This window comes from Erinaceus europaeus, chromosome 1, assembly GCF_950295315.1.
Source record: "Erinaceus europaeus chromosome 1, mEriEur2.1, whole genome shotgun sequence".
Classification (NCBI taxonomy): Eukaryota; Metazoa; Chordata; class Mammalia; order Eulipotyphla; family Erinaceidae; genus Erinaceus; species Erinaceus europaeus.
The window spans coordinates 180,836,073-180,863,849 of record NC_080162.1 but is presented as its reverse complement, the minus strand read 5'-3'; positions in this window follow the sequence as shown (position 1 = coordinate 180,863,849).

Below are 27,777 nucleotides of genomic sequence, written 5' to 3'. Positions count from 1 at the left end.
TGACTCCCATGTTTTGTTTTAAGAGCTCCCTTTTGGCAAGAGTCATTAAGAGAACAGACACCCAAAGATACTTGTACTCCAGTGATGATAGGTGCTGGAGCCACAGAAACATGTAGAGTTAGGAATAAACACTTGAGAAATAGAAATCTTGAGAGAGTAAATGCACAAATAGGCACCTATAAGCAGAGGAGGGTGATTAATGCAAGACAACTCTGAGGCAAGTGTTAGTCAACATTTACCTGCATGGCAAACTTCAATAAGAGTCTGATAAAAGCAGCAGACATATTGCAACACATGGCAAGTGAATATTTTTGCTTATGAGTGTGCATTTGTAAGCAATTCCATCCAGCAAAGAATTGAAATATATGAAAATTTTTTTTAAAAAAAAGAATTAAAAGATATGCACAGACCTTATGGGGTATGTTTAAGGACCCAGGTTCAGAAGCCCTGGAAACATTGATGGTAAATAGTAAGAATCGTGGGGTTTGGGAAGTTTGCTGTTCTAGTTTGATCCCTGGCATCTGATATGCCAGAGTAGAGTTCTAGTTATTTTATTAACAATAAACAAATCTTCATAAAAACATGCCATATATTAAACTTTCTGTTAGAAGAAATACTGAATCTCTTTTTTTTTACAAGCCCTATTCTCATTATTAGGCTTCAAAGGTATAAAATTACCCTTACAATTTGTTATAAATGTTTCAACATGTGTACTCTCAACTTCTGTCATTGTTAAGGGCTAGTAACAAGCCCTAGTAACAAGGGTTAGTAACGAGACTTAGATTACTGCGTCACTCTAAGTGGCTAATCCACTGCTAGACCACAGGTCTTCTTGCCTTCTGAGGAACATCATTCCCCAAATTCTTCCAATAATCTCTCCTCAATCGTTATTCAATACCATCACCATTCAAGTATACAGTTGAGGAAATGTAACTGAGTTCAAAGTCTGAAATTCAAATTCAGAATAGGAAGTGTTGGACATTAATCCAGCCCCCTGTTCCCCCCCTGCTCCATTGCTGACACCATGGCCTATTTACATAATCATTGTTTTGCCTGAAAGATTCCCCACCCATTCCTTTGATCTACATTCTACCTCAAGACCCGCCCTGCCTGTAGGGTACATTAATCTCACCAGTTAAAACCCTAGTATCCATTGCTATGGCAGCTTTCTACCTTCCTGCTCTTTCTTTTCTCCACTCCCTTTCCCAGGCATCTCCATTCTTGATTTGCCACTTCCAGTTTTACCCTATAACTTGAAATACATGAAAAGCAATTTTATCCTTACATAGTTCAGCATCTTTCTAGAAATTAATGTCAGTTTCCTACAAAGTAACTATGCAAGTATTACATATAAGAAAAAGTAACATCTAATTAATGAATCATATATTACTCTAATATCCCCCAACCATTTTCCAATGCTTGTTTACTGTTAAGTTTGTTTCAGTTCAGATCCAAATGATGTACTCACATTCCACTTGTTTGTTCTGTATTTTTACACCACCACCACCACCACCATCACCACACATTCCCCCCATGTCATTGACTTAAGATGGTCGAAGGAGGCAGAAGATCGATCACCTACCAGAACAAGTGCCTTGTCAGAAGGCAGCTCTGGTTTGAACCTCAGCACTACATGAATCTCATGGCACTGAAGGAAGTTCTGGTACTATGGTGTCTCTCCTTCTCTCTGTCTCTCTCTAATAAACAAAAAATGAGTTGGGTGCTCTTTCTTTGGTTTGATTTTGTATAAAGACAATGAGACAGAGGGGGAAAGGAGAGGGAGGGAGGGAGAAAGAGAGAGAGAGAGACAGACAGACAGACAGACAGACACACACACACACACAGAGAGACCTCATCAATAAAGCTTCCTTCAGTGTGGTAGGAAATAGGTTCAAACTTGGGCCATGCACATGACCAAGCAGTACACTATCCGAGTGAGCTACTTTACCAGCCCTAGCCAGCTACTCTGGAGAAGGAGTCACATTCCTCTGGCTTCTTCATGATTTTATTTAATCAGTCCTTCTGTCCCTTATATTTCTTATCAGCTGGAAATCTGATCTAAAGATTTGATTGCATTCAGGCTAAAAACCAAATTAAAGCTTTTTGGTAAGCATACTTGATAATTATATAACATATTCCTAATGCCTGACAAGGAAAACATAATGTTCTATTCTCTCACTTTCAGTGAGATAATAATTGACCAGTCAGTTCAGGGATAACAACCTTTTCCTTTCTTATTAAAGATACAATTCCTTGTGCATTACCAATAAATCACTCATGGGCTAATTCCAAATTTTATCAAGTATCAAAGAAGATTATCTTTACAGTGACTGATGGAAACCCCACTGTGTATAATTACTTATGTGTAAATGCTATTTTGTTTAATTTTCTTTCCCAAACACATGCAACACATTTCTTAAGATCCCAGCCTTCATCCCTCAAGAAATGTGACAAATATGGAAATTCTTTCACAAGCTAGAATTAGTTTTGCTTTACTGTGAATTAAGTTTCTGCAGTATACTAGAAATGCTTCTTATCAAACCTCCAGTTCTATTCATCACAAACACTGAACCTAGAAAATATTACAAAGTTGGTGACACTGGATGTTTGGTTTTCTTTTATTATTGCTAAATCATAGCAGTTGCTAGAAGTTGAATATTTTTCAAGTTTTCTTTTACTTCATAGTTATAATATTGCTCCATTTAATTTCTTGTTCTTTTACTCACCTGAGGAATTTAAAACTACTTTATCCCTTTACTTACAAACAACTATCACCAACACCTGTTACATTTTACATGCTTCCTTAGAGCTTACAGATTGACTGATGGTGTTGGGGAAAGATCTGAAAGTCCCACATCTCCTCTTGTTTACTGATACTTTGATCGTAAGTTACTTCTGTTTTGCTGGTGCTTCCTCCATTTTGAAATAGCTTACTGTTTTTGTTTGTTTTTTGTTAATTCTAAAAATCATGCCCTTTCAATGTTATAAAAGTGAAAACTGACAATAGTATAAGTACTTAAAAGATATGATTTCCAATGGTGTCACAGAAGTAAAATTTATGGGAAGAAGAATATTAGAAAATTGGGACTGAGGTAAAGACAAATAGCAGTGATACTTATGAACCGTTGACAAGTTTACCAAAAATTCCCAATAAACACCCTTGCAAATGCAGACATCAGCAACTTTAAGAAGGTTCCTAGATACATAGGAATGATAAAATGTCAAAGTTTTTGCAGTACCTTAAGATCATGAAGCCTATCCATGTAGCTTAGCCATGGTTCTCATATCTTACCAAATAAAGAATCAAACAGGGGCCGGGCCCTGGTACACTGGGTTAAGTGCACATAGTAGGAAGTGAAAAGACCTGCCGACAATACCTTTGGTCTTTCTGCAAGCTAACTGTTGGGCTCAGACAAAAATTAGTAAAGTCATGAGCTCCTTGGAATATATCTAAAATAAACTTCCTAGCTTTGTCCAAAATGGAGACTCCAAATCTCATCTGGTATATTTTTGCCTTTAGGTTCCTGATTATTTAACAATTTGTTCTGCTTTATATGTTAATGCTTTTTCAGCCACCAAGTTGCGGACGCTACCATAATGCCAACCTGACTTCACTGGACAGATGACCTCACCAATGTACCCTAGAACTCCACTTCTCGGGAGCCCTGTCTCACTAGGGAAAGAGAAAAAGGCTGGGAGTATGGATCGACCTGCCAATGCCCATGTTCAGCGCAGAAGCAATTACAGAAGCCAGATCCTCCACTTTCTGCACCCCATGATGATCCTGGGTCCATGCTCCCAGAGGGATAAGGAATAGGAAAGCTTTCAAGGGAGGGGGTGGAATACAAGCTCTGGTGTTGGGAATTGTGTGGAATTGTACCCCTCTTATGCTATAGTCCTATTGATATTCCCGTTTTGTAAATTGACAAAAAAAAATCAAAGGGTAATAAATTGCTGAGCTGTTAAAAAATCCCGGTTTAAGCCCCTGGCTCCCCACCTTCCGAGGGTAGAGGGGTGGGAGGGGAAGGGTGCTTCACAAGTGGTGAAACAGGTCTGCATGTGTCTATCTTTCTATCCCCCTCCTCTCTCAATTTCTGTCTGACTTAGCCAACATAAGATGGGGGGGACAGAAGAGGTGGATTCATAGTATAGGCACTGAGCCTTAACAATAACTCTGGAGGCAAAAGAAGAAGAAGAAGAAGAAGGAGGAGGAGGAGGAGGAGGAGGAGGAGGAGGAGGAGGAGGAGGAGGAGGAGGAGGAGGAGGAGGAGGAGAAGAAGAAGAAGAAGAAGAAGAAGAAGAAGAAGAAGAAGAAGAAGAAGAAGAAGAAGAAGAAGAAGAGAATCAAAACAACTTCTAATCTGCCTCTTTTCAGTATCAGGACCTCCCTGTCTCAGATATTCCATTACTCATTTATTAAGCATCTTCAATGCAGCAACTACTGTGTCAACCATGATGGCTTTAAAAGTCACCTTTGTGGGTATAGAGAGTAGCAGGACAACATAGAAAGACTATGAGAGTATTTAACAGACACTTGTCACAGGGAGATGAGGAGCTGTACTTCTTTCTGTACAGCTGTACTGTAAACAATTAATCCCTCAATAAAATGAAGGCGAAACAAACATGAAGAGTAGGAGGAGACCCTTGTGTAAAATGGGCTGGTTCTGGACACTGAGAGTCAACACCAGCCAGTGCACCTCATATAAAACACAGCAGGAATTTCCAAATTGCCCTCTCCTCCCTCAGACCTGACCAGGTTGATAGTTACAGCATGTTACGTGATAGGTTGATTCTGTGTTCTGAGTTGTTTTTTTTTTTAATCACAAGTTCATCACTCAAATAGTATTCTCTTAGCCTATATTCCCTATGGAAAAATCTAATGATTTGAACCCACAAAAGTCATGGTAACACTAAAAAGGAATTGGGAAGGACTGTCTGCCCACTTTCTGATCTCTTATGCCCCAATCTGGTCTTACTGAGAATAATTCTGGGAACTTTATGGGACTTCTGAGAGCCAAGTGCTAGTCTACATGCCTGTGGCATGTTCTAGGCACTTTCTTCCTATGAATAGCACAAAGTAACATGGAAGTGTGACTATCCTGGGTCCTGTTTGCCAGAGACGCTCAGCACAATACCATGACTCCAGGGAGTTGAAGACTGCTATCCATAAAGACAATCATTCCTGTACACCCAGACTTCTCTCAGACAGGGTGGTGTGTTGATCTTCTTGTTATTCTAAATCATTTTATTGAAGAAGTGGAGGAATAATGGTCTATAGGGCATTTGTCAGTACATGAGTGCAGCCTCTTTAATGTCCCTGTGATAAGTGTCTGCACACCACTCCCATCACCAACCCAAGTCTCTCTTCACCATCACGTCCTGGGTATCTGATGTCCTCCCACCCCACCCTGCAAGTTACATCTCCCTGTAAGTTGGAGTCTTCTGCCTTGCTGAAGTAAATCTCACTCAGTCTAAGTTTCATTCCATGTTTCAGTTTTCTTGCCTTGCTTTTCAAATACTACCTAAAAGTGGGATCTTAAGGTATTTGTCATGGCTATTATCTCGCTTAACACAATTTCTTCAAGTTCTATCCAAGATGTGGATTCTTTCTTTCTTTCTTTCTTTCTTTCTTTTTTAATATTTATTTTATTTATTTATTCCCTTTTGTTGCCCTTGTTGTTTTATTGTTGTAGTTATTATTGTTGCTGTCGTTGTTGGATAGGACAGAGAGAAATGGAGAGAGGAGGGGAAGACAGAGAGGGGGAGAGAAAGATAGACACCTGCAGACCTGCTTCGCCGCCTGTGAAGCGACTCCCCTGCAGGTGGGGAGCCGGGGTTCGAACCGGGATCCTTATGCCGGTCCTTGTGCTTTGCGCCACCTGCGCTTAACCTGCTGCGCTACAGCCCGACTCCCGGTTTCTTTCTTTCTTTCTTTCTTTCTTTCTTTCTTTCTTTCTTTCTTTCTTTCTTTCTTTCTTTTCTTTTTTTTTTTTTACTATTTTTATTTATTTATTGGATAGAGACAGCCATAAATTGTGAGGGCGGTGAGATAGAGAGGGAGAGAGAGGGAGAGAGAAGGAAAGAGATACCTGAAGCATTGCTTCACCACTTGCAAAACTTTCCCCCTGCAAGTGGGACCGTGTGTTCAAGCCTGGGTCCTTGTGCATTGTAACATATATGCCCAACCAGGTGCGCCACCACCCGGCTCCTGAAGATCTCATTATTTCTTACAGTTGAAAAGTATTCCTTTGTGCATATATGTCACAACTTTCTTAACTACTTATCATAATCAAAACATCAAAATCATGATGTTCTTGTCTGAAAGGAATTTGGTTATTATTCCTGGTCACTGGTAGGGAAGATAGTGGTTCCCAATCATTCTTTGAAAGTTCCAGGATCTATTTCCTTTCTCTTACTTTCCTTATCCTTCACTGTTTTCTGCTTCCCTCCTCTTTCTCATTCTCTCTGTTTGTTTCTCCCTGTGACTATCCCTCTTACTTCTCTCCCTCTCTCTCTCTCTCCCTCTCTCTAGCTCAGTGTATCAGTCTCTTTGTCGCCACTTTTTTTCTCTAGCTATATTTCCCCTGTACACAGAAGGGCATTCTGGGCACTAGTCCAGACACTAAAGTGAAAGTGTCATAGCATCATGAAGAGGACAGAATACTGGGGGAAGATTCAGGAAACCTGGATTCTCTCCCTGGCTTGCCATTAACATCTGTGACAGACAAGCTGAGATGAATGATGTGAATATACTTTGAAAAATAATTCGAAGCACAATTGTCTATTCTTCCCATGTTACTGCTCTCAAAGGGAGGTTGAGTCTGCCCAGACACAAGAAGACATCCTGTTGTGCCTGGCATTGGGTCAGAAGTTCCATCAGCATATTAAGCCATTCTTAAATTTAAAAAAAAAAAAGTGCACTTAGAACAAGAAAACCTGAAGAATTTGTGCAACACCAGACATACAGTGAAACCTGAGAACACGTCATTCCTGAGCTCAGTCTAGAATCAAGATCAATGTTGTCATTCTGAAGTCACTGTTCCGTTTAGCTCCCTGCCAAGGATTACTGCCAGGCTGAGTGATGAAGCCATTGGATCCAGCTCTGTACCATGAAAAGCCTAACACAGACAGATGCTGTTATCTCTAATTACATTCCTGAATGAGCCACTGCTGAGCTCTCTGATAGGGGTCTGTCCCTAAACACATGTGGCAGAGGATGAAAGTGACTTTGACAAACTGCTGTGTGGTGGTGCACCCGGTTAAAAGCACATATTACAAACCATTGTGTGTGTGCTCGGGGGTGGAAATTGCTTCATCATATCTGTACACTCCAGCCCTCACTTCATTATTAGATGTCTCAAACTCAAGGATACAAAGAGATGAGAACGGGGTATTTTAGAAGTCAAGTGACTTGTTGCAGATTAGAATTTCAATGCAGGACAGGGGCAGAGGGTCACAAAGTGTGGTTCCCAGCCTGTCCCAGGAACTTGTTAGAAATGTACATTTTCAGGCTCCCTCCAAGACCCAGAAGCCTTGGGAGGTGATGAACAAAAGTCTTCTCTATTTCAAACTAGCAGGTAGGGACAGTCCCTCCAGTCTACCCTGTGGCCTCCAAGCATCTATGCCATAGATTCCCCAAAGTCAAATACATTAGAACTCTCATCTATATCACATCATCAGTGCAGTCCCAAATTTCCTGAACTAAATCAGCTAAATAAATTGCTGAGCCTCTGGGTATGATCCATCATAGGACATAATTCCCTTTCATCTGGAAACCAGTGAATGTATAAGGAAAGAGTATATTTTCTCCTAGAATACAGTGGAGAGGATCATAGGAGAACAGATAAAGATAGTGTCATTAAAATATAAATGGCAGGGCCATATGGTGGCACGTCTGATTGAGTGCACATGCTACAGTGCGCAAGGACCCAGGTTCAAGCCCCCAGCTCCCACCTGCAGAGGGAAAGCTTTGCGAGTGGTGAAGCAGTGTTGCAGGTGTCTCTCTGTCTCTCTCTGTCTCTGTCAACCCTTTCCCTCTCAATTTCTGGCTATCTCTGTCCAATAAATAAATAAAGGTAATACCAAAAAACAATGGCTGAGTGAGGGAGATAGCATAATGGTTATGCAAAAGACTTTGCCAGGTTCAACCCCTCCTGCCCCATCACCATAAGCCAGAGCTAAGCAGTGCTCTGGTAAAAAAAAAAAAAAGGGGGGGGGGCGTTGGTAGTGCAGTGGGTTAAGCACACATGGTGCAAAGCCCAAGGACTTAAGGATTCTGACTTGAGCCCCTGGCTCCCCACCTGCAGGAGAGTCGCCTCACAGGTGGTGAAGTAGGTCTGCAGGTGTCTATTTTTCTCTCTTCCTCTCTGTCTTCCCCTCTTCTCTCGAGTTCTCTCTGTCCTATCCACAGTCCACAGCAACTACAGCAATAACAACAATGATAAACAAGGGCAACAAAAAGAGGGGGAGACACTCCGAAGTAGTAGGTGTTACTTAGAAAGGAAAAGAAGGCAGGATCATAGAAAGAAATGAGCAAAATACACACACATACATATAATAGTAAACACACATACATACATATTATAGTAAGCCCATAACTGTGATCTTGGGAGAATTAATGCAGTTTGGGGGCCATTTTTCCTTTTTCTTATAAGGGGAACATGTGTTTGCAGCTGAGAAGTTTGTTAGCCTGTTCCCTACATTTAGGGAGACTGATCACATTCCTTCATTTCCTTCTTTCCTGTGACTGTGTTTATTTATTTACTTATTGTATTGCCACCAGGGTTACTCCAGGAGCTCAGTGCCAGCAATATGAAATCACCATTCCCAGCAACTATTTTTTCCTTTTTCTTTCCTTTTTTTTCTCCTGTATTTGATAGGACAAAGAGAAACAGAGAGAGGGAAGAGTGATAGAGAGGGAGAGAGAAAAATAGACACATGCAGACCTGCTTCACCACACATGAAGTATCTCCCCTGCTGGTGAGGAGTGGGGGTTTGGACCCAGGTCCTTGTGATGTGTGCACTCAATCCAGTGTGCCAGCACCCAGCCCCCAATGGCCTAATCTTACTCATCTTAATCTGATTTCACTGGGGCCAGGCAAAGGTACACCTGGTAGAGTATATGTGTTAGAGTGTGTCCCAGTGTTTACAAGCAGATGGCTCTCTCTCTTCTTTTCTCTCTCCCTCTTCACTTGCAATTTCTGTTTCTATCCAATAAATACATTTAAAAATTATTTTTAACTATTTTTTTTCATAAGGTACATAGAAAGGGAGTAGAGAGATAGGTCAAGGCAGCACCCTGCTCATGCGATTCTGGACATTGAACTTAGGACCGTGTGCATCTAAGTTCAGAACTCTGCCAATATACCACCTCCCAGACAGCATTTATTTCATTTTATAGGCTCTCTCTCTCTCTCTGTCTCTCTCTCTCCCTTTCTCTCTCTCTCTTTCAATATAACCTGGATAAACTATGTAGCAAGTAAATTTTATAACCAACAATAAAGTGCTATACATCTCAAATGCTAAATATCAAGAAAAAAATAAACAACTTATAAGGAAAACTGTAGATAAATTACAAGTTTCTTTAGACAACACCCAACAGTAAAAGATAATGAAAAAATATCTGAATTTCTGGGATAAACATAACTCAAGAATATTATGTCTACTTTTAAAATAAAATAATAAAAATTTAAAGAGGAAATAAATGTAGCTATATTTAAGAAAATATTTTATAGATTTAATCCATAAAAGTTCACATCACAAGAAAAAAACTATGTAATATGTGTGCCAATGGATATTAGCTAAACATATTGCAATGCTCCCTCTGTAATATATACAGATGCTAAATCATTATATTAAAGCTAATATCATAGAATTGCTATTTTGAATCTAATATAATATTATATGTCAATTACATCTACAAACATTTTAAAAGAGGATACATATGAGGGACAATCTCAACATGAAATACCACAGGTAACATTATTTTTATGATTCTTTCTCTAAAAAAAATATATTTTTGATGAAATCCAGGTATTGAAAGGGATCTGAACTCCAAATCCATTAGGAACCAGAGAGAGAAGAGGGGGGCAAAAAGCTAGTGTAGGGGGGGAGGGGAGACTCTCAGAAGTAGTAGGTGCAGCTTAGAAGAAAAGGCAGGACCATACAAAAAGTGACCGAATATATATAAATGTAGATAGATAATTATAGAAATAACAGTCAAGCCATATCTGTGCTCTTGGGAGAACTAATGCAGTTTCTGATGGACGGAATGGGAAAGGTGTGGAATTATACCCTGCTATCTTATAATTTTGTGAATCAATATTAAATCACTAGAAAAAAATTTCAATAGTATATGCACTAATAAAAATTCATAAAGGGCTATACCATACAACCAAATATTTCTTGAACATTAATTGTGTATTCAGAACATGTGAGCATTCTGTGTGAGACAAAGAAGCAGAAGCAAAGATTCTCCATTCTCAATGAGAGACAAAATCAGTCTGGGAAACATCCATAACATGTAGAATGTAGAATGACATCAGATGAAATTAAGCATTGCACTTTGGCGAAAAATGTGTGCTAGGCAAGGCCAGAAAACAAGCAGGGTCTAGGGGAGAGTAATAGGAGCTGGACTTTAGGAGAGTCTTTGAGGTGAGGGAGGAGAAGGGTGTGAAGTGGGATTTAAAGTGTGGAAAGAATGGGGCACCCTTGACAGGCAGGCCAAAGCATTCTATTTGGAGTAGGAAAAAAAGAGTGACAAGGATGGGGGTCCGGCAGTAGCGCAGTGAGTTAAGCGCACTTAGCGCAGAGCACAAGGACTGGAGTAAGGATCCCGGTTCAAGCCCTGGGCTCCCCACCTGTAGGGGAGTCGTTTCACAGGCGGTGAAGCAGGTCTGTGGGTGTCTATCTTTCTCTCCCCCTCTTTGTCTTCCTCTCCTCTCTCCATTTCTCTCTCTCTGTCCTATCCAACGATCCAACAACATCAACAGCAACATTAATAACCACAACAAGGTTACAACAACAAGGGCAACAAAAGGGTGAAAAAATGGCCTCCAGGAGCAGTGGATTCATGGTGCAGGCACTGAGCTCCAGCAATAACCTTGGAGACAAAAAAAAAAAAAAAAAAAAGTGAGAAGGGGCCATAATGTAGCATGCTGGCTTGAGCACACATGTTAACATGCTCAAGGACCTTGGTTTAAGGCCCAGCTCCCCACCTGTAGGGGGGAAACCTTCATGAGCATTGAAGCAGGGACCATCTCCATTTCTCCAACCTCCATTTTCTCTCTTTCTCTCTGTTCTATCAAATAAAAATGGGGGAGGGGAGGAATGCCTCCCAGGAATAGAGGATTCATAGTGCTGGCATTGAGCCTCAGTGAGCAGGAGGGAGTGAAAATAAGGACTCAGTATGCATGGAAATATTCCTAATAAGCCAAAGGTGAATCTAGAACTATTTGGATGGGATAGAAGAGAAACTAGTTTTAAATTCTCTTAAGAACGTGTGATGACGATAGCTAACAGTACTATATTGAATCAATGAAAGTAACGAAGAGGGTAGATCTTAAAGATTCTTACTGCAAGATAAAAATGTAACTAGTGGTGGGAATGGTGTGGATTCAAACCCCTGTCAACATGTAATTCTGTAATTTAAAAATATATTTTAAAAATGTAACCATATGATGTTAGATGGTAATCAAACTAGTTGTGGTTATCCTAATACAGTACAGACACATCAAATAAGCGTGCTCCACATCTTAAACCAGTACAGTGTGATAGAGACAAATTAAAAAAAAAAATGCCACACTTATAAGGTCATAGCACTTAGTAGCCTGCACACATTTACGAGTAGGATAATACTAAGTGAGAAACACATCATAATGAAGATTAGTATTTTCACCAACTTGTTCAGATTTGCTCTCACTCCTTTAAAGCAACAATTACCAAACACTGAGTCCCAAGTTGCAATTACTCCAAGTCTGGGAACAAACAGTAGTAAATGTTTTATAAGGTAGGACAGTAACAGTAATTTCTTTCTTTCTTCCTTTTTTTTTCTTTTTTGGCACCCCCTGTAGAGTGCACACTTGATAATGCCTGAAGGCTGTGCCCCCCTACTGTGAGGATTTGTGAAGATAAGGCCAGCATCTTAGGGAAGCAAGAAATAATAGTTTCTTGTTAAGTTCTAAGTTACTGACAGCGTGCATGTCAGTGTGGGAATGCTCTTTTGAAAACGGTATTTTTGTTTTTATAATGATAGCAACAAAGATTTGTTTGTTTATTTCTTTTGTATCAAGCAGTTGACTAGATTATAAGTACCATTTATGCTGACAAACTCAGCCTTAATGACCACTGAAAGAATATTGTAATTGATCCAAATGATCAGTTCATGCGAATGTTACCATTTCTGAAGTAGCGTGTAAGTGGTAGCTTAATGCAGAAATAAATTTTGAGGTGTAAGTGGTAGCTTAATGCAGAAATAAATTTTGAGGTGAGCATTTCCTTGTCTTCCCCTGGGGGCAGAGGTAGATAGCATAATGGTTATGCAAAAAGACTCTCAAGCCTGAGGCTCCAGAGTCCTAGGTTTAATCCCCCATTCCACCATAAACCAGAACTAAGCAGTGCTCTGGTTAAAAAAAAAAAAAAAAGAAGAAAGAAACAAAAGAAAAGAAAGGAAGAAAGGAGGAGGGAGAGGAGGAAGAGGAGGGGAGAAGAAGCAGGAGGAGAAGAGGAGGAGGAGGAGAAAGAGAGATCAACAGGGTGGACACAGGACACTGCAGAAGCCAAGAATAGGATCATCCCCCTCCCCTTTAATGTGGCTTTTTGTATTGTTTTGATTTGATTGAGGGGTCAAAGAGTCTGCTTTACTGGAAAGCAGATGTTTGGGAGGACCTGGGAATCATTAGTTCAACCAAGGGCGTCACTTGCTTTTTGTTCAACACACATAGTCAAAACAAACAAATACAAAGGCCTTCCAGAGCCATCCCTTAGTGATTAGACATGACAGCCTCCCACAGACTGAGAGCTGCAGCTCCTGGGAAGTGGTTACAGGCAGTTCTGTACTGCGTGGGCAGGAAGCTCCCAGCCTCCATCCACCAGACACGATCCCAGAGAGAAGGGTGGTGGGTGTGTTGGATTGCAGCCATAGATATTGCTACACAAAATGAGAGGTCCTCCTTAGATGCAATTCCTTGATCAATAAACTCAGTACAGGTGGGTATCTGTCAAGCTTCAGTCGGGTGTTTGCTTTCATCATTGTCATTGTTGTTTGTTGTCTCATGGGCTTCACTGCTCTGGACTGACCTTTTCAGACAGAGTTACCGTAGCACTGGAGCTATGTGCTGCGTGGCTACCATGTGCTGTACCAGAGGTTCGAGCCTGGGTTGTAGACACGGCAAAGTAGGCACCCTCCTAGTCGAGTTATCTGGATCAGTCCCCAAACTTTTTTGGTTTTGTTTTTTAAATTTTTTTAATTAGTGATGTACAAAACTACAAAATAATAGGGATATAATTCCACACAGTTCCCACCACCAGAGTTCCGTGTCCCCATCTTCCGACAGAAACTGCACTAGTTCTCCCAAAGTCACAGATATAGGATGACTTTATATCTATCTGATTATATCTATATATACACATAGTTATATACACCTTTGTGTATGTTCGCCCATTTTTCATACGGCCCTGTGTTTACTTCCTTTCTAAGTCACACCTATACCTAGTCTTGCTTCTTTATGTCCTTCCTTTTTCCTCTTCTTTGTCAGCCAAGCAAAGCAGTGCCTAACTTCCTCTGGTGTTTCCAGATTCACTTCCTTTTCAGTAATGGTATTAAAAACAAAGATTCATGGTGGCAAATAATATTTCAGATCCTGGTGGAATTGGGGTCCAGAGCCCTCCAGTCATCTTTCCTTATCTCCCCCTGCCCCCGGGGTATGGAGCAAACTTCTTTGTGGGGTGCAGAAGGAAGGAGTTCTGGCTCCTGTAATTGTTTCTCGGCTGGACATGGACATTAGTAGGTTGATCTATACCCTCAGCCAGACCAAACTGCTCTTTAAATAGAGTTATATACGAAACTTATTTAGGGGGACAGTGGTGGTGCACCTGATAGAGTACGCACATTACTGTGTGCAGTGAACCAAGTTCAAATCCCCAATGCCCACCTGAAAGGGGAAAGCTTCACAAGTGGTGAAGCAGTGCTGCTGCAGCTATCTCTCTCTTTCCCTCTCTATTTCTCCCTTCCCCTCAATTTCTCTCTGTGGAAAGAAAGGAAGAAAAGAAAAAAAGAAAGAAAGAAAATGATCCCCTAGGAGTGGGGAGTGGTGGATTCCTGGATCAGGCATTGAGCCCCAGCCACCACCCTGGTGATAATTAGAAAAAGAAGGAGGAGGAAGAAAAGGAGCAGGAGAAGGAAAAGGAGAAGGAAAAGGAGGAGGAGGAGGAGGTAGAAAAGGAGGAGGAGATAGACATCTGTCTATTTACCTTATTTTCTACAAAAGAGTTGATGAAAGTTGCTATTTTTCTGTGTGTTTCTTCACTGAACTGATTTTTTTTTCCCCAAGGATTTGTTTACTTATTTGTTTTTAGAATGAGAAGGGCATCGAAAGAGTGAAATAGAACACAGCACTGCCACTTCCTGTAATGTGGTGGAAGCCAGGCTTGAACTTTGGTTGTACACATGGCAAATTAACACACTGTCCAAATAAGCTATTTCTCCAGCCCTGGACTTAATCTTTCTTTCTTTTTTGTGGAACCAGGACTTCAAACACATGTGATTTTACCACTTCCTGACTTTTTTCACTCAGAGAGACACAGAGAAAGGAAGAAACATCACAGTATTGGGTCTTCCCTCCAGTGTTGTGATACTCCTTTGTGGTGCTAGGCCTAGAATCAGGGTTTTGTGCTTGGCAAGGCTCATGCCCTACCCAGTGAGATGTGGCTCCGGTCCCCTGGACTATTTATTACTCTTTTTGCCTTTTAAGTGTATAACCCACCTTCAGAAAGCAGGTGTGAGTTAATAACCATTAACAAGAATTTTGTTGTAAAAACACAGAGAAACAAGGACTGGCTGGATTGTTTGTTCTGAGAAATGCTAAAAAGAAAAAAGCACCTAAAAACCCTGTGGTGAGGGGTAGACATGCAGCTTCCTGGGACAGTGGGGGGTGGGGGTGGGTGGGAGGGATGGGACACAGTCTTTTGGTGGTGGGAATGGTGTTTATGTACAGTCCTAGTAAAGTGTAGTCATATAAGTCACTAGTTAATTAATATGAGAGGGGGAAAACTAATTGTATGTCTCAAAGTTTTTAAAACACAGACTGAGTCTTTTTAATATATAGGCTGTGTATTTGATATGCGGACTCTCTCAAAAGCCTAGACAAAGTAGATTAGAAGCATCCAATAGCACAGCTATATACAAGATACTGGGTACTATACAGCAAACCCTAGCAAAAGGACTTTTCAAAGTTAACCCAATTGCCAAATAATGTGATGATAACATTAACTATCCATTGTCTTTTTGAACCCTAAGACAGCAGGAACCTCACATTTCCACTATAGAGCCTATATTTCCCCCAGTCCTGGAACCTTAGGATAGGGCCCACTTTCCCACATGCCTCTCCCAATCCATATCAAATTATATTGCATCTGCTGATCGCAACCTAATCAATGCAATGATTGCCACCTCAACATGCTTCAGTTCAGACTGTGTCCAGAGACTTCTGGCGTGGAATGACAACCCTTCAGCTTCATTACTCGGGTGAGACCTTTCCTTTCATAGTATTCTCTAATTCCATCCCAGGTGGTTCACTTTCTAACAAAGTCCCAAAACCTAGATATACACCAGGTTCTGTGAGAGTGAGCCTATGTTCACACGTATCCATAAACTAGTGCAAAATATATACCTGAAAGCAGAAGTACACTAGAGTTTGCAGTGAGTACCCCCCCTAACACTTCCTCTCCACTATTGCAAGCTTTGGGTCCATGATTGCTTAACAATTTGTTTGGCTTTGTATGTTAACTCTCTTTTCAGCCCCCAGGTTCCAGATGCCATCAGGATGCCGGCCAGGCTTCCTTGGACTGAATAGCCCACCAATGTGTCCTGGAGCTCAGCTTCCCCAGAGATCCATCCTACTAGGGAAAGAGAGAGGCAGACTGGGAATATGGACTGACCAGTCAACGCCCATGTTCAGCGGGGAAGCAATTACAGAAACCAGACCTTCTACCTTCTGCAACCCACAAGGACCCTGGGTCCATGCTCCCAGAGGGATAGAGAATGGGAAAGCTATCAGGGGAGGGAATGGGATATGGAGATTGGGTGGTGGGAATTGTGTGGAGTTGTACCCCTCATACCCTATGGTTTTGTTAATTTATCCTTTCTTAAATAAAAAATAAAATTTAAAAAAAGCACCTGAAAGCCCTCTAGAGTTAGAAGGGCAAAAGAAAGCCTTGCCCCATCACAGTGCAGGCAAATATCTTGATTCTCCAGCTCCCAGTCTTCTTATTATGAAATACTTTTCAGAATTGGACTAGGTCGTCGATAAGTCAGAAACTGTGGAGGGTCTGAGATTTTACTCTACTTACAAGCTAACAAGTGAGCCTGCACAGATTTATCTACTTATACTGATAGAAGACAAGACCTCTGGACCAGAGACAAAGTCCATTTATTACTCACAGAAAAGGCAGCAGCCAGAGAAACCTCCCCCGGTGTGATGAGGGCCAGATGTGACCTGCATATGCGGTAGGGTGTAGCAGAGGAGAGGAACTCTGGAATTAGGAAAATGTGATTTTTATATAGGGCTGTTGGCAACTATTCATCCTCCCCTCTAAAACATCTTATTCCATTACCTTGGAATGAAAGCCAGGCTTGGTGGGCAGGAAGAAAAGACTTTTATCTTTATTTTCTTGGGATGTCTCCAGAGACAAACACCATTGAGCTTTACCACCCTAGAATATTACCTTATAAAAACACTGACTATAAGTGCCTTTGTTCAAACACAACAAAAATAAACTCTTAGGCTATAGGAATAAAATGGTCCCTATTACAAAAGAAAGGGAATGTGGGGTCCAGTAAAGCCAGTAAAAGAGGTCAATTGCCCAGAGGTATCTGAACTCCAATTCCATCAGGGCCCAGAGATAGAAGTGGGGGGGGAGAAAGTGTGAGGGTAGGGGGTGGGAGATGCCCGGTAGGGGAGACACTCAGAAGTAGTAGGTGTGATTTAGAAATGAAGAGATGGCAGAACTATAGAAAAAAATGGGCTAATACTTTTCTCAACTCTGACACTATCTTTCTTCCCAGACTGTATTTTTGTCCAATTCCATGTAACTAGCAAACTCAAGCAAAAAAAGTCATAGGTCGGGTGGTGGCGTAGTGGGTTAAGCGCACGTGGCGCAAAGCGCAGGGACCGGCGTAAGGACCAGTTCAAGCCCCCGGCTCCCCACCTGCAGGGAAGTCGCTTCACAGGCGGTGAAGCGGGTCTGCAGGTGTCTATCTTTCTCTCCCCCTCTCTCTCTGTCTTCCCCTCCTCTCTCCATTTCTCTCTGTCCTATCCAACAACAAAGCAACGTCAACAATGGCAATAATAACTGCAAGGAGGCTGCAACAACTAGGGCAACAAAAAAGGGGGGAAAATGGCCTCCAGGAGCGGTGGATTCATGGTGCAGGCACCGAGCCCAGCAATAACTCTGGAGGAAAGAAAAAAAAAAGTCATAAGTCCCTAGGAACTTACCTAAAACAGACTTCCTCAATTCTTTCCACCATTAGATAATTTTTCTTTTCTTCTTCTTTTTTTTTTTTTTTTTGGTGGTCTTTTTTTTTTTTTTATTTATTTAAGAAAGGAGACACTAAAAAAACCCTAGGATAGGAGGGGTACAACTCTACACAATTCCCACCACCTGATCTCCATATCCCATCCCCTCCCCTGACTGCTTTCCCATTCTCTATCCCTCTGGGAGTATGGACCCAGGATCCTTGTGGGTTGCAGAAGATGGAAGGTCTGGCTTCTGTAATTGCATCTCCAATGAACATGGGTGTTGAGTATGGTCAATCCATACTCCCAGTCTGCCTCTCTCTTTCCCTGGTAGGGTGTGTCTCTGGGGAAGTGGAGCTCCAGGACACACTGGTGGGGTTGTCTGTCCAGGGAAGTCTGGTCAGCATCTTGCTGGCATCCGGAACCTGGTGGCTGAAAAGAGAGTTAACATACAAAGCCAAACAAATTGTTGAACAATAATGGACCTAAAGGCTGGAATAGTGCAGATGAAGTGTTGGGGGAGAGGGTACTCACTGCAGACTCTTTTGTACTTCTGCTTTCAGATATATATTTTGCCCTGGTTTATGGACACGTGTGAACATATGCTCTATCTCAGGGGACCTAGGTTTGGGGACTTTATTAGGAAGTGGACCACATGGAATGGAATTAGAGAAGTCTATGAAAGGAAAGTTCTCACCCGAGTAATGAAGCTGAAGTGTTGTCCTTCCACACCTGAAGTTTCTGGACACAGTCTGAAGTGAAGCATGCTGGGGTGGCACTCGTTGCATTGATTAGGTTGCAATCTGTGCTGCAATATTATTTTATATGAATTGAGAGAGGCATGCAGGAAAGTGGGTCCTGCCCTAAGGTTCCAGGACTGGGGGACTTAGATAATTTTTCTCATCTGCTCTATTCCTACTTTTTGGTTAACCATTTAACCTTGTTTTATATCTTACTGTCTTTCAGCCACCAGCTTTCAGATGCTATTATGATTCCATTCTGACTTCCCTGGGCAGATGACCTCACTAATGTGTCCTAGAACCTTGCCTCTCCAGAGCCCTGTCCCACTAAAAAGATAGAAATAGGCTGAGTTTAGGTTCATGATTAGTCGATAATTTATATGGCTTTATATGTTAACTTATTTTCAGCCACCAGGTTCCAGATGCTACCATGATTCCAACCAGACTTCCTTGGGCAGATGACTCCACCAATGTGTTCTGGAGCTCTGCTTCCCTAGAGCCCTGCCCCACTAGGGAAAGAGAAAAAGACAGGCTGGAAGTATGGATCGACCAGTCAACGCCCACATTCAGTGGGGAAGCAATTAAAGAAGCCAGACCTTTCACCTTCTGCAACCCATAATGACCCTGGGTCCATACTCCCAGGGGGTTAAAGAATAGGAAAGCTATCAATTACTTATCTTTTGTCCATAACAATAAAATCTGTTGTTTCTGAATAGAAAGCTGTTGAAAACTCTCTCGCATGTCTAGGTGGACTATCAAATAAATTATCGGTAGATTGTTTTATTTACGTATTTACAGCATCATAGAATTAAGGCACTCATTTAGCTTAGAATCTAAACAGAACTTGAAAATCACCATCAGTGATATACCTCAGTATTCATTTCTGCCTAACGGTAAAATCTTAGAGGGAGGTGAACTCCTTTCAAGAACAAAAATTGGGGGTGGGTGGGATTGGGAAGACTTCACCTGGAGTTGGAATAAAATTTCTTTGATGTTTAGCCTATTTTATTCATTACCACCATGAACATTTTTGGATAATAATAAAATGCTGATATCTGCAATTTTGAAAAATATGATTTCATTAATCAGCATCATAGAATGAATAGAAATACTGTTTTTAATATTTTTATTCATTTATTTATTAGTGGATAGAAACAGAGAGAAATTGTGAGGTGAGGATATTGAGAGAGAGAGAAAGACAGGGACACCTGCAACACTGCCTCACTATTCCTGAAGCTTTCCCATTGCAGGTGAGGACCAGGGGCTTGAACCTGCCTCCTTCTGCACTATAACGTGTGCATTTAACCATGTGCCATAATCCATCAAACACAAGGAAAATAAAGTTCATTCACAAATTCAAAAAAAAAAAAAAAGAATAAGAAAGCTATCAGGAGAGGAGATGGGATACGGAGTTCTGGTGGTAGGAATTGTACCCCTCTTATCCTATGGTCTTGTCGGTGTTTCCATTTAATTAATTAATTAATTAATTAATTAATTAATTAAGAAGTAGGCTGGGTGTGTGGATGAACCTGCCAATACCCATGTCCAGTGGAGAAGCAATTACAGGAACCAGAACTCCCACCTTTTGCACCCCCAAAAACGTTTTTTGTCCCTACTCCCAGCAGGGGAGAAGTGAAAAGGGGATGATGACAAGAAGGCTCTGAACTCCAACTCCATCAGGATCCAGAAAGAGAAGAGGAGAAAGGAAGGACATTTGGAAGTAGCAGTAGGTGTAGGTAACTTAAAAAGGAAGAGAAAGCAGATCCATAGGAAAAAAGGGGGCATATGCATATAAATATAGACAGATAGTTACAGAATAATATTCACTCCATATCTGAAACCTTGGGAGAACTACTGTAGCTTCCAATGGAAGACACAGAACACTGTGGTGGAGATGGTTTGGAGTTATATTCCTGTTATCTCATAATTTTGTAAATCAATATTATGTCACTAGTAAAATTTTTTTAAAAAGGAAAAAATGGCAACTATATAGAGAGATAGATAGAGAAATAATAGTCAACTCATATCTGTGATCTTGGGAGAACTAATGCAATTTCCAGTGGAGGGAAATGGACACAGAACTCTAGTGGTGGGAAAGGTGTGGAATTTTTTTTTCTTGATTTAATAATGATCAACAAGACCATAGGACAAGAGGGATACAATTCCTCACAAGTCTCACCACCAGAGTTCCACATCTCATCCCCTCCATTGAAAGCTTTCCTATTCTTTATCCCTCTGGGAGAATGGATTCAGGATCATCATGGGGTGCAGAAGGTGGAAGGTCTGGCTTCTATAATTGCTTCAGTCCTGGATATGAGCATGAGCAGGTCTATCCACACTCAAAGCCTGTTTCTTTTCTTTCTTTCTTTTTTAAATTTTTTATTTATAAAAAGGAAACTTTGGCCAAACCATAGGATAAGCGGGGTACAACTACACATAATTCCCACCACCAGAACTCTGTATCCCATCCCCTCCCCTGATAGCTTTCCTATTCTTTATCCCTCTGGGAGTATGGATCCAAGGTCATTGTGGGATGCAGAAGGTTGAAGGTCTGGCTTATGTAATTGCTTCCTCGATAAACATGGGCATTGACAGGTAGATCCATACTCCCAGCCTATCTCTCTCTTTCCTCAGTGGGGAAGGGCTCTGGGGAAGCAGAACTCTAGGATATATTGGTGGGGTTGTCTGTCCAGGGAAATCTGGTCAGCATCATGCTAGCATTTGGAACCTGGTTGTTGAAAAGCGAGTTAACATACAAAGCCAAACAAATTGTTGACCAATCATGCACCTAAAGGCTGGAATAGTGCAGATAAAGAGTTGGGGGGGGGTCTCAGTTTTGTCGATAGCTAGTAGTCTTATTTTAGTTATATTCCAAAGGGCCTGTGGCTATACTAGTTTTTTTTCTTTTTCTTTTTTTCCTGAGCCAGAAATCTGATATGCAGGTGGATCCAAGTTATTATCTGGGGGAGATGATGTCATGGCTGGAAAAAAGGACCAGAAAGCTGGATCAGGGAAGAGAGTATCTAGCTCCCAAATATGGGAAAGGTGTATAAATATTGTTGACTGTAAACCCCATCAATCTGATGTGTTCTGGGGCCCATATTCAGCTTAGGAACCTATGTGACCTCTGCATCCCTGTAGATCTGAGCTCACATTCTGTGGTCATGAGTAGGCACATTCCAAGCTGCCCAATATCAGGACCCATCTTCCTCAGGTGTAGCATAGAGTATATTGTCCAACCTCCCTTCGGAGGATGGAACATTCTACCATTGTTGAATGGGCAAGGTCCTATGGGGGCCCACAAGGGGTCTATCATGTTGTTCCTGATAGGAATGACTGGTAACAATACTCCCAGCCTGTTTCTATCTTTCCCTAATCGGACAGAGCTCTGGAGAGGTGGAGTTCCAGGGTACAATGATGAGGTCGTCTGTCCAGTGAAGTCAGGTTGGCATTATGGTAGCATCTGCAACTTGGTGGCTGAGAAAGTATTAAGATATAAAGCAGACCAATTGTTCAATAATCAGGAATCTAAAGGTAAAACTATAGCAGATGAGATTTGGGGGTCTCCATTTTGGAAAAGGCTAGTAGGTCTATTGTTGATATATTCCAAGGGGCTCATGACTTTACTAATTTTTGCCAGATCCCAACAGCTAACATGCATGTGGGCTAAAGGAAATGGTGTCAGAGTTGGAAATAGGACTAAAAAGGTGGATCAGGGAAGAGAGTATCTCCCAAACACCTGTTATCTTATAATTTGTAAATCAGCATCAAATAACTAGCAAAAAAAAAAATTTTAAGAGGTCAATTTGTACAGTGGGGGATAGAAACCAGTCTTTTGGTGGTGATAATAAGATAGTATGTATAGATGTCAAACTATAACGCTTTACATCTAATACCTTTATAATGTTATCTAAACCACTGTTACTTCAAAAAATACTTGTTTAAAATGATGTGAATCAAGTAGAAATAGGAAGTGTCCACAGGTAAATGTCTTCCTGAAGTCACTTGCTTGTTTAAAGTCCTGGCTGGTTTCCCTAAGTAATTAAAATGACAGGTAGGGCCTTGTCATGCCCATGGAGGCCCTGCTTCAGCTGCTCCTTATCTGCTCTTTCAACTTAATGTCATCCATCTTCACTGAGTTCTGGGCACACTACTCTTATTTGTGTCCCTTGGACATACCCAATAGATCGCACCTCAGAGTCCTTGAATTTGCTTCTCCCTCAATCTGAAATGCTATTCCCTGGTACCTCCCCCAAAACTAACTTCTACTCTTCATAAAGGTTCAAATGTCAACTCAGAGAAGCTTTATTCTCATCTATCCCCTCTCTGACAAATTACCACCTTAATAACCTTTACCATACCTTCTGCTTAGTTCTGTTTACAGTCAACTCCTGCAAAAATTCAAGTCCTATGAGAGTAGAGAACTTGTTCTTCATTGAGTTTTCACTCTTTTATCTTCCTTATTTCAAGAAATATTTGTTTAATTCATGTTGGTTGCATAAAATGGACATGTATAAGCATAGACTTTTCAAAGAAGAATAGACTTTAAATAAATATGAACATGCTTTATAAGTGGTAGATAAGGGAATACAATTATATAATAGTAAAGTAAATGTGTTCATATTAATAGTGGGTTCAGTCATGTAGGAACTAAGGTGAAGGTATGATCTAATGCTTATCCCTACTTATTCTCTAAATAGTTGTCAGTCTATTCCAGAAGATGGTATCCTCTGGCCGATGATATATACAAAATTCAAATAAATTAAAAAATCTGTAGGACTCTGTTCCTTGTTTGTATGTGCATCTTACTTTTGCTCTACTTCTGAAAAACCACAGAAATGTATACATAGATTTGATATAGTCACAAAAATTCATTTATTAAGAGCTTAGTCCAATATGAGACAACACACTCAATAAATAAATATTTAAATGAATTTAATCGGGGCCAGGCAGTAGGACAGCGGGTTAAGCACACATAACGCAAAGGACCAGCTTAAGGATCGCAATTCAAGCCCCCGGCTCCCCACCTCCTGCAGGTGGGTTGCTTCACAATCAGTGAAGCAGGTCTGCAGGTGTCTATCTTTCTCTCCCCCTCTTTGTCTTCCCATCCTCTCTCCATTTCTCTCTTTCCTGTCTAACAACAATGACAGCAGTAACAACAATGATAATAACAACAATGAAAAACAACAAAGGGGAAAAAATAGCCTCCAGGAGCCGTGGATTCGTAGTGCAAGCACCGAGCCCAGCAATAACCCTGGAGGAAAAAAAAGAAAGAAAGAAAGAAAGAAAGAAAGAAAGAAAGAAAGAAAGAAAGAAAGAAAGAAAGAGGGAGTTGGGCGGTAGTGCAGCGGGTTAAGCACAGGCAGCGCAAAGCACAAGAACTGGCATAAGGATCCAGGTTCGAGCCCCCGGCTCCCCTCCTGCAGGGGAGTTGTTTCACAGGTGGTGAAGCAGGTCTGCAGGTATCTGTCTTTCTCTTCCCCTCCTCTCTCCATTTCTCTCTGTCCTATCCAACAACAACGATGTCAATAACTACAGCAATAAAACAACAAGGGCAACAAAAGGGAATAAATAAAATAAGTATTAAAAAAAAGAAAGATAAATCTTTTTAAAAAATGAATTTAATCTATTATCCAGTGTGTATTTTAAAAAATGAATTTAATCTATTATCCAGTGTGTAAGCAAGACTGCTCTCTTCACTTAACAAATAACTAATGTGAACTTCTTGTTAACAGAATTCTGTACATCCACCAATGAAGGTAGTGGGTAGAGATAAGGGTGAATGAAATTGCCAAATCACAGGTAATATTACTATCTAGTATCACAGAATGAGACAGAAATTTAGTATTCTTTTTCTGACATTGTTCATGACTTATCATCATAATGACTCTGATTCCTCATCTTAAAGTGGCAGAATGTGGAGGGGAGAAGGAATCCTCAGAGAAGGGAAATGAACAGCTTCTAGAAACTGAGGGTAGGAAGGGAGAGACAACATAGTGGTTATGCAAAGAAAGCCTCTTGCCTGAAGCTCCAAAGTCCCAAATTCAATCCCAAGGACCACCATAAGCCAGAGCTGAGCTGGGTTCTGGTAACATTTGATTAAGTGAATGAACTGGGCACCTCAGCAGTAGGCACAGGACTTGCATGTAGGAAGGTCCATGATTTGCAAGTGCCAGAGTTTGGTTTTCTCTCTCTAGAAGTAAAAATAAATAAATACTGAAATCTTTTTTTCATGTTAATGTTAATGTTCATTTTAAAAAATGAACATGAAAATGTGTATCGCTTGTATATATTTCATATTGAAGGATTACAACATGCAGATACAAATAGCCTTAAGGTCCTCCTCCTAGATTTCTTCCTTTGCTGGGGACACGAAGCTTCCTTCCCTGATGTCAAGAGTTTCCAGTAGTTGAAAAAACATTGTGTGTTCCAAAATTCGATTCACCATACTTCTTTCTATGCCAACTCAATCTGCCTATTTTTACTCTCTCAGTTAACAGCACTTCTTTTATTTAACCACACACACTGGGAACCTGGCAGGTATCTTAGATTCTTCTCACTACCCATCTACCCTTTATGTCCAAGCAATCATTTATACTTGCTAATTTTACCATCCAAACATTTCTAGCCTTCAATCCTTACCACCCTTGCTTGAGGGTTTTTTGTTTGTTTGGGCTTTTTTGTTTGTTTGTTTTACCTCCGCCGAAATGACTCTTGCTCTTTTCTTCTGAATATAAATGCAAGCTCTTTAGTATGCTGTGGAGAGTTCGCCATAATATGATCTGACACCTGACACATTCCCTAACAGATTTGCTCTTCCCTGGTTTACACTTTAGACTCAAGGCCTATTGCCCTGCTGCTATTTCCCAACCTTAGGCTGCTATTCAGACTTCTTGTTTTCACTTTTCCAGGCTGACAGGCAAGCCTTGAGCACCTTTCCCTCCTCCACACACCTGCCATAGCCTGTTGGGGTAGGGCTTTACTTTGCTAGGAAGTCATCCCTATTTGATTTTCAGTATCCATTTATTCTAGATTTGTACCTTCTACCTGAGTTCCCTGGGTCACCCTCACAGCATTTACAATGTTCTGTGACTTTCTGTTCACCTATCTATTTTCCCTACTACACTTGACTCTTCCATGAGCAACTGTGAATTCCTTTAATTTGCAGTATCTGATCCATTATATGACATGGTAGGTGCTCAAGTGATACTTACATATATATAAGGAAAGGAAGAAACTGAGGAAAAGAGGGTCAAAGGGACAGACAGAAAAAAGGAAAGAACAGGGAGGAAGAACAATTTCTGTAGTAGAAAAAAGTAACTTTCTAGTATAGGTTTGTTTAAATAAGGTGACAGGAAAATAGAGCTATAAACGTTTTAATTCTGTCTCAAGTTAAATTAAAAGAAATAATATGTCAGAATAAGTTTATCTTGGAGGCAAAATCCTATTATATCAAGTACTAGTTAATAATAGAGAAGTAAACTGGAAAACATTTTTATTCCAGGAAGCTCAGTAGTACAGAGAACAAAGAAACTAGGCTTAGGAGGGGGGAGAAATGATTTATATTTTACTTATATGAATCATGACCATTGGTATGTTACCTAATGAGAAACAAGAAGTTTCCTCAGATATTCACATACTCTTCATGGATTCCTCTTCCTGGAAAATTAAATACAAATTTTCTAGAATGTAAGCTTCAATCTAAACACATGTAAAGCAGCGAATTATTTATTTAATTTGTAGAATGCATTTGTCTTAGCAACTGGCATTACTCACCTAAACAGTAAATGAACAGTTGATCTGGTTCACTGTTATATAAATTGTGTGGAATTATTTGTTCTTCAGAGAAAAGTATTCAGGTCTTTGGTTTATTTTGTCTCTATGACAATTTTGTACTACATAATAAAAAATACAATTGCCTTGTAGCCAACTCAAACACAATAAAAAGTCTAGTATCTTTGAAAATATACTACCCTTTCTTCTAACTAACACAGACTATTACCATGGATCCTGGTTTCTAAAGATAATAATAATAATAATAATAATAAAGCACTACTGGAGGTTCAAATTAGGTTTCTGGATAGATATTTCTTTCAAAATTTTATAAACTTAACTTTTAACATTTTAATGTAAAAGGAAAAAATGATGATAGAACTATTCTCTACCGTACAAGAATAAGAACAAAACCCTTGTTTGGGCTCTTGAGTAATACCAGTATGTAGTGGATGAACAGAAGAAGTGGATCTCTGAAAAGAGATTAAACAGGGAATAACCAGAGAGAGAGAATGAGAGACAGAAGAAAAAAAAATAGATGGGGGAGTTAGCATAGTGGTTATGCAAAAAGACTCATGACTGAGATTCCAAAATTCCAAGTTCAATCCCATACACCACCGGAAATCAGAGCTTAATCTAAAACCCAAAAGAAGAGGAAATGTCAGAAGAACTTTCCCACCCATCTCAAACATTTCCAGTGGATTAGTTGATGCCCTCACTTTGCTAGACCCCTGCCAAAGTTTTTACAATGTCCCATGTTATTTGATTGCCCTTAACTCTTAGCCATGGATTAACAAGAACTTCAAGTCCATGTTTGTTTTTGTTTTTTTTCCAGAAAGCCACCTGTTTAGTTCTTTGGCCCACTTTTTTTTTTTCTTTAATGAGGTGATTCATGGCTTATAAATCAGGAGTAGAGTACTGTTGCAGCCATGTTTATCTCTCTGTTTCCAGCATCTGAACTATATCCATTGGCTTGTACAACTGAGGAACAATTTCACTGAAGCAGTTGGTGCAGTATTCTGGTCAGAATAGTTTGAAGAATGAATGGATGACTTAGGAGAAATTTAAATTTTGATTAAATCTTAGTGATCCAAAGTGAGGGGGGAAGAAATGTGGGTAAAATAAATGAGAGATCAGCTAAAAAATTATATTTGACTTTAAACACAGACTCCATAGAGAACTTGTATATTTCCATGACACCAGCCTTCCACCAGCTTAAATCGTTCTCTGATATTTTCTTGATGTCTGCAGTTGAAACTTTTCCCCAAAAAGGAAAAAGTAGGTATCTCAAAGGTAGTGAGCCCTTGCACTGTGATTAAGTGAGAACTGACTACTATTAAAGGGGCCCTAGAAAATAAAGTGTCATCCGAATAAAACTCTGCTACTCTAGATAACAGGTAATCTACAGTGGATCATCCCTATTTTCATGATAAACAAAAGGTCCAAATGTTTTCAAACCAATAAAATATTTTCAAGCCTTGAAGATTAGTATACTTAAAGATTTTGGATGAATGCCATTCAGAAAGTATTTC